The sequence below is a fragment of the Stegodyphus dumicola genome, chromosome 2 (genome assembly GCF_044657685.1).
Source record: "Stegodyphus dumicola isolate Sdum_Otavi_A_Nest chromosome 2, ASM4465768v1".
Lineage (NCBI taxonomy): Eukaryota > Metazoa > Arthropoda > Arachnida > Araneae > Eresidae > Stegodyphus > Stegodyphus dumicola.
The window spans coordinates 266,690,599-266,702,641 of record NC_140769.1 but is presented as its reverse complement, the minus strand read 5'-3'; the positions used below and the strand labels follow the sequence as shown (position 1 = coordinate 266,702,641).

The following is a 12,043-nucleotide window of genomic DNA, read 5'->3' as shown; positions in this document are numbered from 1 at the left end:
GCATGATTTAGCATTCAAAAAGAGGCACAACGATTATATATAAATAAAAATCTGATGTGTACAACACATGTAAATTATACGCATTTTTTCTTGCATTTCATTTAAATATATTGGATTGAATTAAATCTACTTCCCAGACAGCGCATAAACCACAATAGAATAAATGCATTTTTTAAAATTCACTCTATTTGTTTACCATAGCGACACTCTGGCGCTAGGTTCACTTAAGAGTATTATATTTCGTTCATATTATAACTTGACTTATGACTTATTTTTTTCTGGTCATTAACTACGAAAGAGTTTTCGCCACTAGATCGCATTAAAGTGCACTAGGCAAAATCATATTATAACTCAGAATGCACTAAATTTATATCATTTAAAGAATTATCTAATCGCTGCCACATGTTCTATTCAAATACTATAATAAAGCTAGAACGATGTATAAAAGAAATTAAGCAAACAAAACAAAAAAGAAACAGTTTTTCACAGACGACTGAGCACTTCTCATTCAATTAATTCAGTTCTCACTTCGCGACAAGGCAAAAATACATAAAAAGTCAAAATATCTATATTAAAAATTATGAAGTAAATCTCAAACACTTATTTCCTCGAAAAAATTCCAGAAAGAATTAAGCAGGATTTAATTCGCAATAATAAATGAAGGCGTTATCTTTGTTGTTGCGAAGCTAAGTTTCTCTAGATTGGCAACAAATGTAAACAAGCAATGGCCGCCATAAAAAAAAAAGGCTTAGCGGCACTTAAACAACTTTAAAATCGTTGATAATTCTAAAAATATTGCATACAGATTTACTAAAGGTATAAAAAACCTTGACTGCAAGATAAGAACAACATAATTCAATCATTTTTAAAGCAAAAAATGTACAATTTACAAACATATACTAGTAAAGAAACTGAGATCACTGAGCCGGGTAACAGAGTGGATATATATATAAATATATTTATATACGTTTGGTGCGGCCGATTGCAACCAAAATACGAGGTGCACATCTACATGTTAAAGCAGTCCTATATACAAAATTTCAACGTTCTCAGGCTACTCGTTTTTGAGTTATGCGAGATACGTACATACGTTCGTACAGACGCCACGAAAAATTCTCTTCAAAATTCATTTTAATGCAGTTTTATAATTTTTTTTGGAGGAAAAGAATGTTTTATTCTGTCCTTACGTACAGATATTACGCAAAAACATCGTTAAATTTCATTCGATAGCGGTCAAAATGAATATTTTCGTTGAAATATGCTGCCTGAAACTTTTCGCGATTACAATACTTCCTTTTTACTTCGTACAAGGAAGTAAAAAGGAGATATATGAGGGTAAACAGCGATCATTTCACATATTTCGTTTATGTAAAGTATTAGAAAAAGTACATTTCATTTCAGATAGTGCTATTTGGCTCTTTAACCACTTCACTGTCTTAGAAAACTCAAATATTTGCTTCTTTTTTTTTTACCTCCAAAGATAAACGTTTTGCTTCTGAAATTGGCCTTAAAAGCGTTTCTTGAGTTATTTAGACTTCTTTAAGAAACTATCTACTTGTTACATGCAACAATGATGTTGAATAACATCCCCCTAGGAAGTAGAATGCAGTCCATTTTGATCCCTTGTCTCTTATCTGAAAATCAACAAAGACGATGCCAATTCCTGACGCTTTAAAATGAGCAGTAATTTCCATTACAGTGCCAGCTGAAAGGGGATGGAAGTGGATTCCTATGTCTAGTCTTTTTAAGTTAATTTTGCTTTGCATGATCATGATACGACGATACTATTGTGAGAGCGTACCAGTTAGGCTATAAATCTCCTCTTTCCATTTTCATCCCATTTTGGGGGTTGGAAAACAAGAAGCGACGAGTCTCTATCGTGGTTACTGACCCATGTCGTATTTAACCTCGACTAGTGTGTCTCGTTGCTGGTGCCTAACGACACTTTTCGAATCGAGAAGTGTGTCTTAAGGTAAACGGTGAAGTGGTTAAAAAGGAAATTATTTAAACAGTGGATCTTTGATTATCCATCAATTTTCAAATCATTATTGCGATAAATCACAGAACTGACCGATTACAAAAACTACTCGAATTATGACACCAACAGATAAAATAAGTTGATTACGAAAGCCAATTTTAAGCCTAGTACATTGAATGGTAATGATTTAATTATCAATAATAAATGAAGGCGTTATCTTTGTTGTTGCGAAGCTAAGTTTTTCTAGATTGGCAACAAATCCACTATTCTGCTGTTTCAAATGTAAACAAGCAATGGCCGCCATAAAAAAAAAGGCTTAGCGGCACTTAAACAACTTTAAAATTGTTGATAATTCTAAAAATATTGCATACAGATTTACTTAAGGCATAAAAAACCTTGACTGCAAGATAAGAACAACATAGTTCAATCATTTTTAAAGCAAAAAATGTACAATTTACAAACATATAAGAGTAAAGAAACTGAGATCACTGAGCCGGGTAACAGAGTGGAGAATTTCCAATTTTTCCGCTATTTGATACTTACGATATTAAAATTTTAACATCTAAAATGTATCGATTAAAATTTTTTACGGATTATGAAACAAACTCTTCACGAGCTTACAGTCAATAATATCATATTCGAAATGTTTCTGCATTTTGGATAATGAGTTTTTAAATAATACAACGGTATAATCACCTATAAGAAAAATTTTAATATTTTCTGCCATGTCTTCTGAAACATCTTACATATATTGTAGTTTGTGGTACCAGAATAAATTGGAGTTTATTTAAAGGAAATATTTTATATAGACCGAAATGCACATAACGTTAGTAAGCAAATATGTATGTTTATGATCATCGATATACATGTGAACTTAAATTACAAGATTAAGGAAAAGCAAGCAAAGAGTTTATGCCAGTGCAGAGGGATGTTTTCGCAAAGGATTTGTTACGAGAAGCTTGTCTTGTTTACATTACACAAGAAATAAATCATAAAAATTACATTTATCCTTTTCGTTTCAGAAAGAGGATCATCAAGGACTAAACTAAGTCTCATAATTACAGCAAGAATGAAAAAAAATATTACTTGGACAATATTTTATATTAAAAAAAATATGTCACAATATGACACAGAATCGCTTCTTCCTTCGGCACGGCTGGGAAAGGTAGTTTCAAGATTATGATGTTACAATACCATAATGTTTATCGCGTCATTTTAAAAATTTTTCCATTTCATACATTTCCCATTTCATACAATTCCCATTTCGTACATTTTGCACACATTTTTTTCAACATTTCATTGTAAGAGTTAGTTTTTAAAATTTTATTGGTGTTCTTACGTAATATTATGGTCTTTTATGGGACTTTAAAACTTTTGCATTCAGAATATATTTGCTATACAGATTTGAAATTTTCAAAGATTATGAAAGCAATGCTTCCAGAGCGCGCTAAACTATTGCTCTAAAAAAATCTAACAGAACAGGGGTTCCCAACTAAAGAAAATTTCCCTGAATGGAGAAATTTCATAGTTTTATGGAGAGAATGTTGTCAGCCTTTAATTTAGATTGTTAAGTATTTAGTTTTAGTTTGTGAATATAAAAGGCTAACTTTTTCAAGTTTTGGTATTTATCAACATTTCCCATGCCGTCTAGACGGTATAGTTATTAGGGAAGCCTACTGCTATACCAAAGGGTCTAGGTTCGAGTCCTGGAGAAGGCATGGACGTAAAATTGTCAGTCTATTCATAGGAGGTAACAACGGCTGCCTATTAGGTGCCTCCAAAATAAAATGGCCACCTCTCTTGGCCAACGCTTTACATCATAAATACCAGCAGGATTTAATTTAGAAGTCAAACAACAAAAATCGTGTTATATTTTCAAAGGACAAGTTTTGATGGTTTTACTGAACCATCATCCTCAGCTGCAAAAGTGCAAATGAACGAGATAAGATATAATGATTAGATAAGAAAGCCTGAACAGGAGATAAGCTACTGGCGCCATCTGTTGATGAAACCAGAATTAAAAGATAATTTCTTTAAAGGCTGAAGGCAAAGATGGATTGGAATCAGGGTCGTTAACTAGAACAGAAAGATTTTTTTGAATGTAAAATGGCTCTAGAAAATCCAGTTCGGCAATGGAAGATGTTTTTTTGAACAATTTTGACAGCAGAAAAAATTGAAATTGTGATTTTCGGACCAACAATGTTGGGCAATTGAAAACTTCTGTGTTTCCTTTTTTCTAACAGATGCCTCATGTTCCTTAACGCGAAATTTTAAGGCTCTCCTAGTTTGGCCAGTGTAAATTAAACCACACTGGCAAGGAATCCTGTAAATACCCCAGCAATTCATATCCGGAATGGGGTCCTTGAGTATGGAACTCGGAATTTTATTGATGGAAGAATAAACGACCCGAAAGTTAAATTTCTGCAAAATACGTGCAACTTTATAATAGCTAATTGATGAAAAGAAGGGAATGACAACAGAATTTCATAATCTCCTAAAACAAGAGTGTGGCTTTTGGTGTGTTGAGATGAGAATTTTTAACTGCTTGATTAATAATGTTGGGTGAAAAGCAGGATATGCTTTGAACATCTGGGCAGCTATCCTTGGTGCATGATGATGGCATATCCTTGGTGCAGGATAATGGTATATCCTTTGTGTATGATGTGGTATAGCCTTGGACATCTTTAGTGAGTGATGCAGGTATTCTTGGTGATCCTTTATTAATGATGGAGCTCTATCACATTTTAACATTGCGGTCTGAAAGTTCCTGGATGTCATATATCAACGACAATGGATTGGACGTAGTGGACGAGCTCAACGGACCTAAATCCACTGGACTTCTTCTTCAAGGACCACATAAAATCATTAAATTACGAGAAATCTGTGAATTCCATGGAAGATATTGTTGATAGAAACGTTTCTGCAGGGGACAAGGAAAACACGACACCAGGTATCTAGATAGGGGCGCTAGTCTTTCATTCGCTGGTGTGAGTTGTTCAAAACACCCTTAGACTCAACCGATCATCTACATTGATGTTTTCCCTAATGTGAATGTAATTGTGCAGCTTATCATTTAATAAATGCTTCCTTTCTTCTAACTATTGAATATTTAACGTGAGCTTTCTAGCATTCTGAGTGGAAAGAGACTCTCCATTCCATTGTAAATATTTTTCCTTTTGTGTGTACTTTCCTTATACTTATTTTCTTGAAACAGTTTACGACCACCTTGCGTAATTTTTAAGTGCACATTAACACAAAAGTTAAATTTTATACGGTAATACCAAAGCAATAACACTTACATTCAAAAATTTTCTTCCAACGAAATGTGCTCCATGCATGAAAGTAGCCACATCATTTTCATAAAATTAATAAACATGAGCCAGCTTAAAGAAAGATATGGATGCTTAAATGATATAGCTTAAATACAGCTTATTTATTGGCTAAGTAGCCTTACTTTTAAAGTTTCGTATCATTACTGCCTTTTTAAATCTTCTTAACTATTCACGTAAATTTATTTAGCTGTCGTTAATTGTATAAGTTTAAATTCAACGATCCATAAGTAATGGATATAATTGCAAGGGAAACACTTTGTACTGCATTACGAAAGCTGGAAATGTAATTAGAAATTAAATGCCTTTTATGAGCCTCATACTACGAGCAAAATTACCAACAGTATATTTTCATTTCCGCTGTTTTAGCATTGATGACTTGAGTGCACTGCTTAGAGATGACTTAATTTTAAGTGAAAGCACAATAAAAATTGCAAATAAATTCAAAATTATTTTGTTTATACTCAATTTAGAACGAAAAATCTTTAATAGCATCATAATCAAAGTCAGTTTGGAGATTTAATCTCATAAAATTAATGTCCAAACGACGTCAGAGTGTTTATTTGTTATAAGTTGTACAGTTCAAGCGAGTTTTGAAAGCGCTAGATCTGATAATGGAGTTTTTTATATCAAAGTATAGCAGTAAATACCGCTGCATCAGATATCATTGAAACCAGATAAAATTATGAGTATTCCTCAGAAAGGAGACGGATTTGTTTAGTTTAATCGTTAAGCATAGGATTCCATTTTCCTACCACTTTTTAGCTTAATTTCTCATTTTGTTTGAGTCCAGTCTTGAAATCAATGTTTAATCGTCTACCGAACAGATCTTCCTGAACACTTTCACACATATGTGAGGAAAAATAGTATATTCCACAAAATGTTTTTAAAAACCCAGCATAGGCCGATTTGGATTGATTTATTTGATTATGACAAAACATTGGAGTGTTGATTGCTTAAGAGGAGAGATGACTTCGTGGAGGACATACTAAGGAAAACTGGTTTGTATACAGATTACGGCATGAGGAAATAAAATATACTGCTCTCGTGCATAAAATTTTTTAATATTAAAATTTTCATCAGATTTTTGGTTCATTTAGAAAATATTGCGCATATAAAGAATTACATCAAATTTCAAGTATGTACCATTAGCAAATTTTAAAATATCATGCGCGCTAGGTGGAAACATGACGGAATATTTTGTCAAAAAGCGTATTAAATTACAAAATATATTTGGGACAACACAAATTTTCTGGTTACTAGTTTCCAAAGCAGTTATATTATGTAGTCAGCTGTAAAAAGTTGGAAGTAATTGCTTTTAAAATAAATAAAATATCCCAATTTTTGCAACAGTCACATATTCGAACATCTTATGGGTTTTAAAGTGTACGAGTCCCCTTAAACGTTTACACAACTAGACTTCTGCAAGCTGTGAACGTGAGTCTTGCAGATTTAGAATACTTATTTAACGCTGTTATTTAACCAGCTTTATATAAAAGAGAAGCAAATAATATACAGAGACAATACAATATACAAAGAGAAATAAATAATGCATTAAAATGCTTTTGCTCAGTAGTGCAAACATTTGCATAGAAATTCTTCCCATACTTTGTTCACCAATAACGGAATGACCATGCTTATATATTCCGTATTTGTAATCTTTATACTCATATGATAACTGCTAGCCACGCAAAATTAACTTACTGCATTTTAACTATTAAATATTGTTCGAAAATGCACTTTGTAGTTTCGCTACGAAATCCTTTGCAAATCAATTATGTAAACATTGAATTCATTTTACGAGAAAAAGTCAGATCCAGGGAAAACAATGTGTAAAAGCGACCGACTGTACACACAAAGAGACCAATAAAAATGGAACTTGAATCCTTAACTCTCTTGAGAACGATTTTCGTCTGTGGTTGTAACCATTTGTTTACTATCTCGTTCACAGAAATAAATGTACTGCTGTTTAAACATACGGGCCAGCTTTGTTCGTGACCGAGTTTTATATTGTGTAAGAGGACTTACCCGAGACAACTGTTTAGAGAGGGCTTCGCGAAAAATGCATTAATGTCAGAAAAGGGAAAATTTAAATCTTTTAGGAGACTTGTATTTTTAGACTTGTATTGATTTATTTCAAACGCTGCAAAAATCCATACGTTATATTATTTTGATGTATAAATTCCTTTTTAGAAAGAAAATCACCTATTTTTTTTCCTCTGTTTCTTTGAAATAAAGCTTCAATAATAAGATAAATTTTATATTAATAGCAAGTTTAAATCATATGAATTATCGAGAAAAATAACTCTTCATCAAGCGGCTAAAATTCTTTGAATATTTTTAAGACAATAATTTTGAATAACTTTTCAGAATATGAAGAAGAATTTAAACCAGGGCTTGTCAACTCCTTTTTTGAATCGATCCCTTTCAAAAGAATAAGAATAATTTTCTTCATAGATCTTTCTACATTCTTCTCTATGATGTACAACATGCAATACAAGATAAATAACTTAAAATGACAATTAAACTAAGAATATAATTGAAAGTTGGTAAAGAAATGGTTTATTACATTTATGTTTCATTATTTTTTGTATTTCTTTTAAATTTTACAAATATAAACAACTTTTCTGAAACAAAGTCACAGATTCCAGATGCAAAATAATTCGATTTTAATTAACGTTCTCTGTCGTTGCTGCGCTGGATGTACTAATGCAACATTTTTAATATCGCATTAATACATCAATACAATATTGCATCAGGAAAGTATTTGGTATATACAATTGTTTAACTTAATTTACCATTCATTAACTTTAAGCACTTCTTTGAGAAATACTTAACCTGACTTTTTTGTTTTCCGAATTAAATTACTGACTTTACTAAAGCCTGCTTCCACTAAGTATGAAGAGGTAAAAGTCAATAATGCGGGATGAGTAATAATTTTTATTTTAGAATATTTCTCTGAGATGAATTTTAAATTCCAAAACTTAGCGTAGCCGTGTCTTTTATAATAAGGCTTTGTGTAATATAATGAGCTTTTTGTCGATAAACAATTAATTGTTATTATTATTGTTACGTTTTTTTTTTCTGACACCAGTTGTTACGTTATTTTCTTCCTTCGGTACGTTCGTTACGGGGTTCGTAGATTTGAAATGAACAACGACGACACGTGATGAAATATCGAAACACACTCTATTTGCCAGTATCGCCAGGACAGCTCCAAAATCACGTTTACACAGTCGTCGAAGGACTACAATAAACACGCTGAAACAATCAGCGACACAGCCTTCACACTATCAGGTTATAACGGTCGAGACAGCTTCACTGCAAAGCATCAGATTATAGCTCTCGACTCTGCTCGTCGTTCTCAGATCTTCACGTACTCTCGAGACTCTCCACGCTACAACTCGCGATGCACTCGACGATACAGAGAGCACGGCTCCCAACTCTTCGTTTCAGTCGTTCCCGGAGCTCAACACGCTCTCTCGACGATGCACTAACCGCGATACACTAAGAGACACCTTCGGTGCACCCTGACGACCCACTCGGAACTCGCTGCCCGGCTGTCAACTCGATCGACTCGGCACGGATTGACACTAACTCGACACACTTTATCTCGCACTCTTACTCTCCGCATACCAGCAGGGTTTATATAGTTTTTGGCTTGTGTTCGAGAACATTCTGGGCTAAACCGGTAAGAATTCGTTCCAGAAGGTTCTCCATCCGTCCACGGCATATCGCCAGTATTGTCGCCAAATAGGCGATATCTCACCAAATGTGGCAACCCTGCCTTACCTTGCCATTTTATGGTAACCCTAAACCTGCTTTGCGGGGAAGCCATCTTACCGCGCCTGTACATTTCGTAACATTATAAGGTATTTCTCCTTCTTTCCTAGCGTGCCTTCGTGGTGTAGTGGCTGGACCGGTATTCCAGAGGTCCGTGGTTCGATTCCCGGCGAAGGCGTTTGCATATTTTTCATCTTTTCTGTTTCTAATTAACCTAATGACTCTACAAGTGGCGCTCGAACTAAAAGGGTTGTGGATGATGATTCTCCGCACCCAGGATTTGGCGACTAGGTCCCCTAAAACTCTAGGTATTTCTCCCACTTCCCTAGCATGCCTTCATGGTGTAGTGGTTCTGCATCCTGGGCCGGTATTTCAGAGGTCCGTGGTTCGATTCCCGGCGAAGGCGGTTGCATATTTTTCATCTTTTCTGCTTCCAATTAACCTAAAGACTCTACAACATTATTAATGAATGTTTTTGCAATCAGTGGGATCTTGATTATGCCGATGAATTGCCATTGCATTTTCGGATACTGACCGCAGTCGGCCACTCGATCATCATCAACCCCTAATAAAATGTCAAGGGCGTTGCAGAAATTTTCAGTTTTCTAACATCGAAAAAAATCTACAAAACTCTACAAGTGACGCCAGAACTCAAAGGTGGTGGACGATAACTGGTCACCAAAAGGATTTGGAGACTGGATTCCCTAATCCCTTTGAAAGGGAAAGTATGTGGTGTTTTTTCCCTTCTTTCCGCACGCCTTCGTGGCGGAACTGGAAGCACTCTCAACACGTATTCGGGAGGTCCAGGGTTTAAATTACGGAGAGGACATTGCACAATTTTCACATTTCAGCACCGATATAACCTAATCACTCTACATTCTTTTCCTATGAGCCTTTTGGCTTTCGATTTGCTAAAACGAGCCTTAGGAAAACGGCATTAAAGAGCACTGAACTAACTTCGGATAACGTCGCAAGAGGAGAATCCTGCGAAAATGGACATGGCAGTGCTGAGAAATCTCTATTTTCATGGAAAACTTGAGCTAGAGCTATATCTAAAATTTAAGGCTATCAGACAGAGGAAAACTGCTGTAAGAAATAGGCCCTTTATGCGTAAAAACTAATTATCAAAATCATTTTCATAAAGGGCATACGGCTTTCTATACTTATAATGAGTGATTGTACTAAAGTTGTTTTGATCAATCTATATTTTCCCTCTTTTAGTTTCAAATCTAATTTCTAAGCAAAATTATCCTCTGTTTTGTCGCATTAAAAGTGTTTAACGAAATAATAGCGTAATATTAAAGAATGCTAATTATAGAGTTATAAGCCTCTATTTGATCTTTAGGAATCAATCTTTTATTGCTAAAACTATAATTCCCAGGAGATGGCAACGAAATAAACATTACTCTTCTAATGCATTAGACGCCCTATAATCATGTTTGTAATGATGAAATATTTTGCAGTTTATGTAAACGGATGTATGGACACAAGTTTGGCTTTCAAAGAGGAATACAAATTCTATTTTAAGGCTAAATCACATTTTCGGAAAACGGGAAAGGTGGAACTCATTCCCTCCTGGGAAAAGGGCTGTATAGTACACGCGCTAGCAGCCATGAATTCTTCGTATCCTGCGAAAGTGGGTTGTTAAAATATTAAACAGTCAAAATCCTATTATAGAATTAAGAGATGTAAACAATCACGATAACAGAATCAGTTTTATTTAAAACTGATGACACACAGGAATTATTAAATAATTACGTTGATTTCAGTATTCATAGTCTCAGACTCAATGATTTAAGTTTTAATTAATATTTTGCTTTTCTTCACAGAGTTTACTTTCCTTCCAAAGCACCCCACCAGAGGCCGAGCGGTAAAGTAGCTGAACGCTGGTAGTTCGGTCCGAGGTTCGAATCCCGCGAACGGGCTGACTACATGGTTGTTTTCGTGGGTTTCCCCATGTGTAACGTGTATACGAGCCAGTTTCCCTTAGAAAGTCCTTCACGAAGGCATCCCCCCCTTAGGCAGATAGCCCTCGAGGCTTTGTCGTAATTAAATAACCTAACCTTCCAAAGCATCTGACTTTTTTGTCATACATTTTTACGGTCTTCGAATCGTCTTACAGACTTGTTTACATTCTGTCAGGTATTGTCACCTCGTTCGAGTCTAATTTTTACATTTACAGTATTTCCTTGAGTATTTTGCCCCTCTTTATTTTAGTAATTTTATCGTCGGAAAATCGAAAGGGGAAAATTGTTCGAAAAATTTAATTTCCGAAGGATGCCGTTACAGAAAGAACACAAAAAATGAAAAACTGTAGTGTGTACCTATTTGAATACTGCTTATTTAAAATAAACCTACATTCCAATAAGAATATTTAGTAATATTAACATTATATTATCTAATAAGTATTTTTCCTGCTCAACCGTGTTAGCGATTAGTGAATCTGACTGCTGCACCGAAGAGCCTGGCATCGAATCCCGAAGAAGATATGGATGTTTGTAAATGTATAGTGTCTGTGCGGCATGGAGGCACTCTAACTATGCAGCGAGTCCAAAGTTCTCTCAAGAGGTGTTCGAACCTCTTCCCCGCCCCAGGGCGTACTCCTTCACAAGCGGGGACAGAACTGAGCTTGAGCTATCACCTATATGGTGCTCAAGGCTCATGTAAACGATAGAGACATTTAACTCTTTGCCACAATGTATGTCGTATGTTTGTGCAGACCATTGTCAGGCAAATGAGATTAGTATAACATTATCAGATAGTTTCATTTCTACTTCTCTGTAACTTGAATCTCTCCGTTTCTTATTGTTGCATCTGCTATTCCTTAGGCCTCGAATCATACATAAATAATTAAAGAAGGTGAATGCGCAGTGATTCCGCGAAATCGTAGACTGAATGTTGGTGGATGAGAAGGTTCGGCGTAACCTTTGCAAGAAGTTTGGAGGATTTGCCT

The 12,043-nt window shown here is 34.9% G+C and overlaps 1 protein-coding gene across 1 annotated transcript in view; it reads right to left on the bottom strand.

Annotated features, from left to right (window-relative positions):
* LOC118200149 (inactive dipeptidyl peptidase 10-like) overlaps positions 1 to 12,043 on the bottom strand; it is a 631,756-nt gene that overhangs the window by 122,588 nt on the left and 497,125 nt on the right. The gene's annotated exons all lie outside the window — the stretch shown is intronic.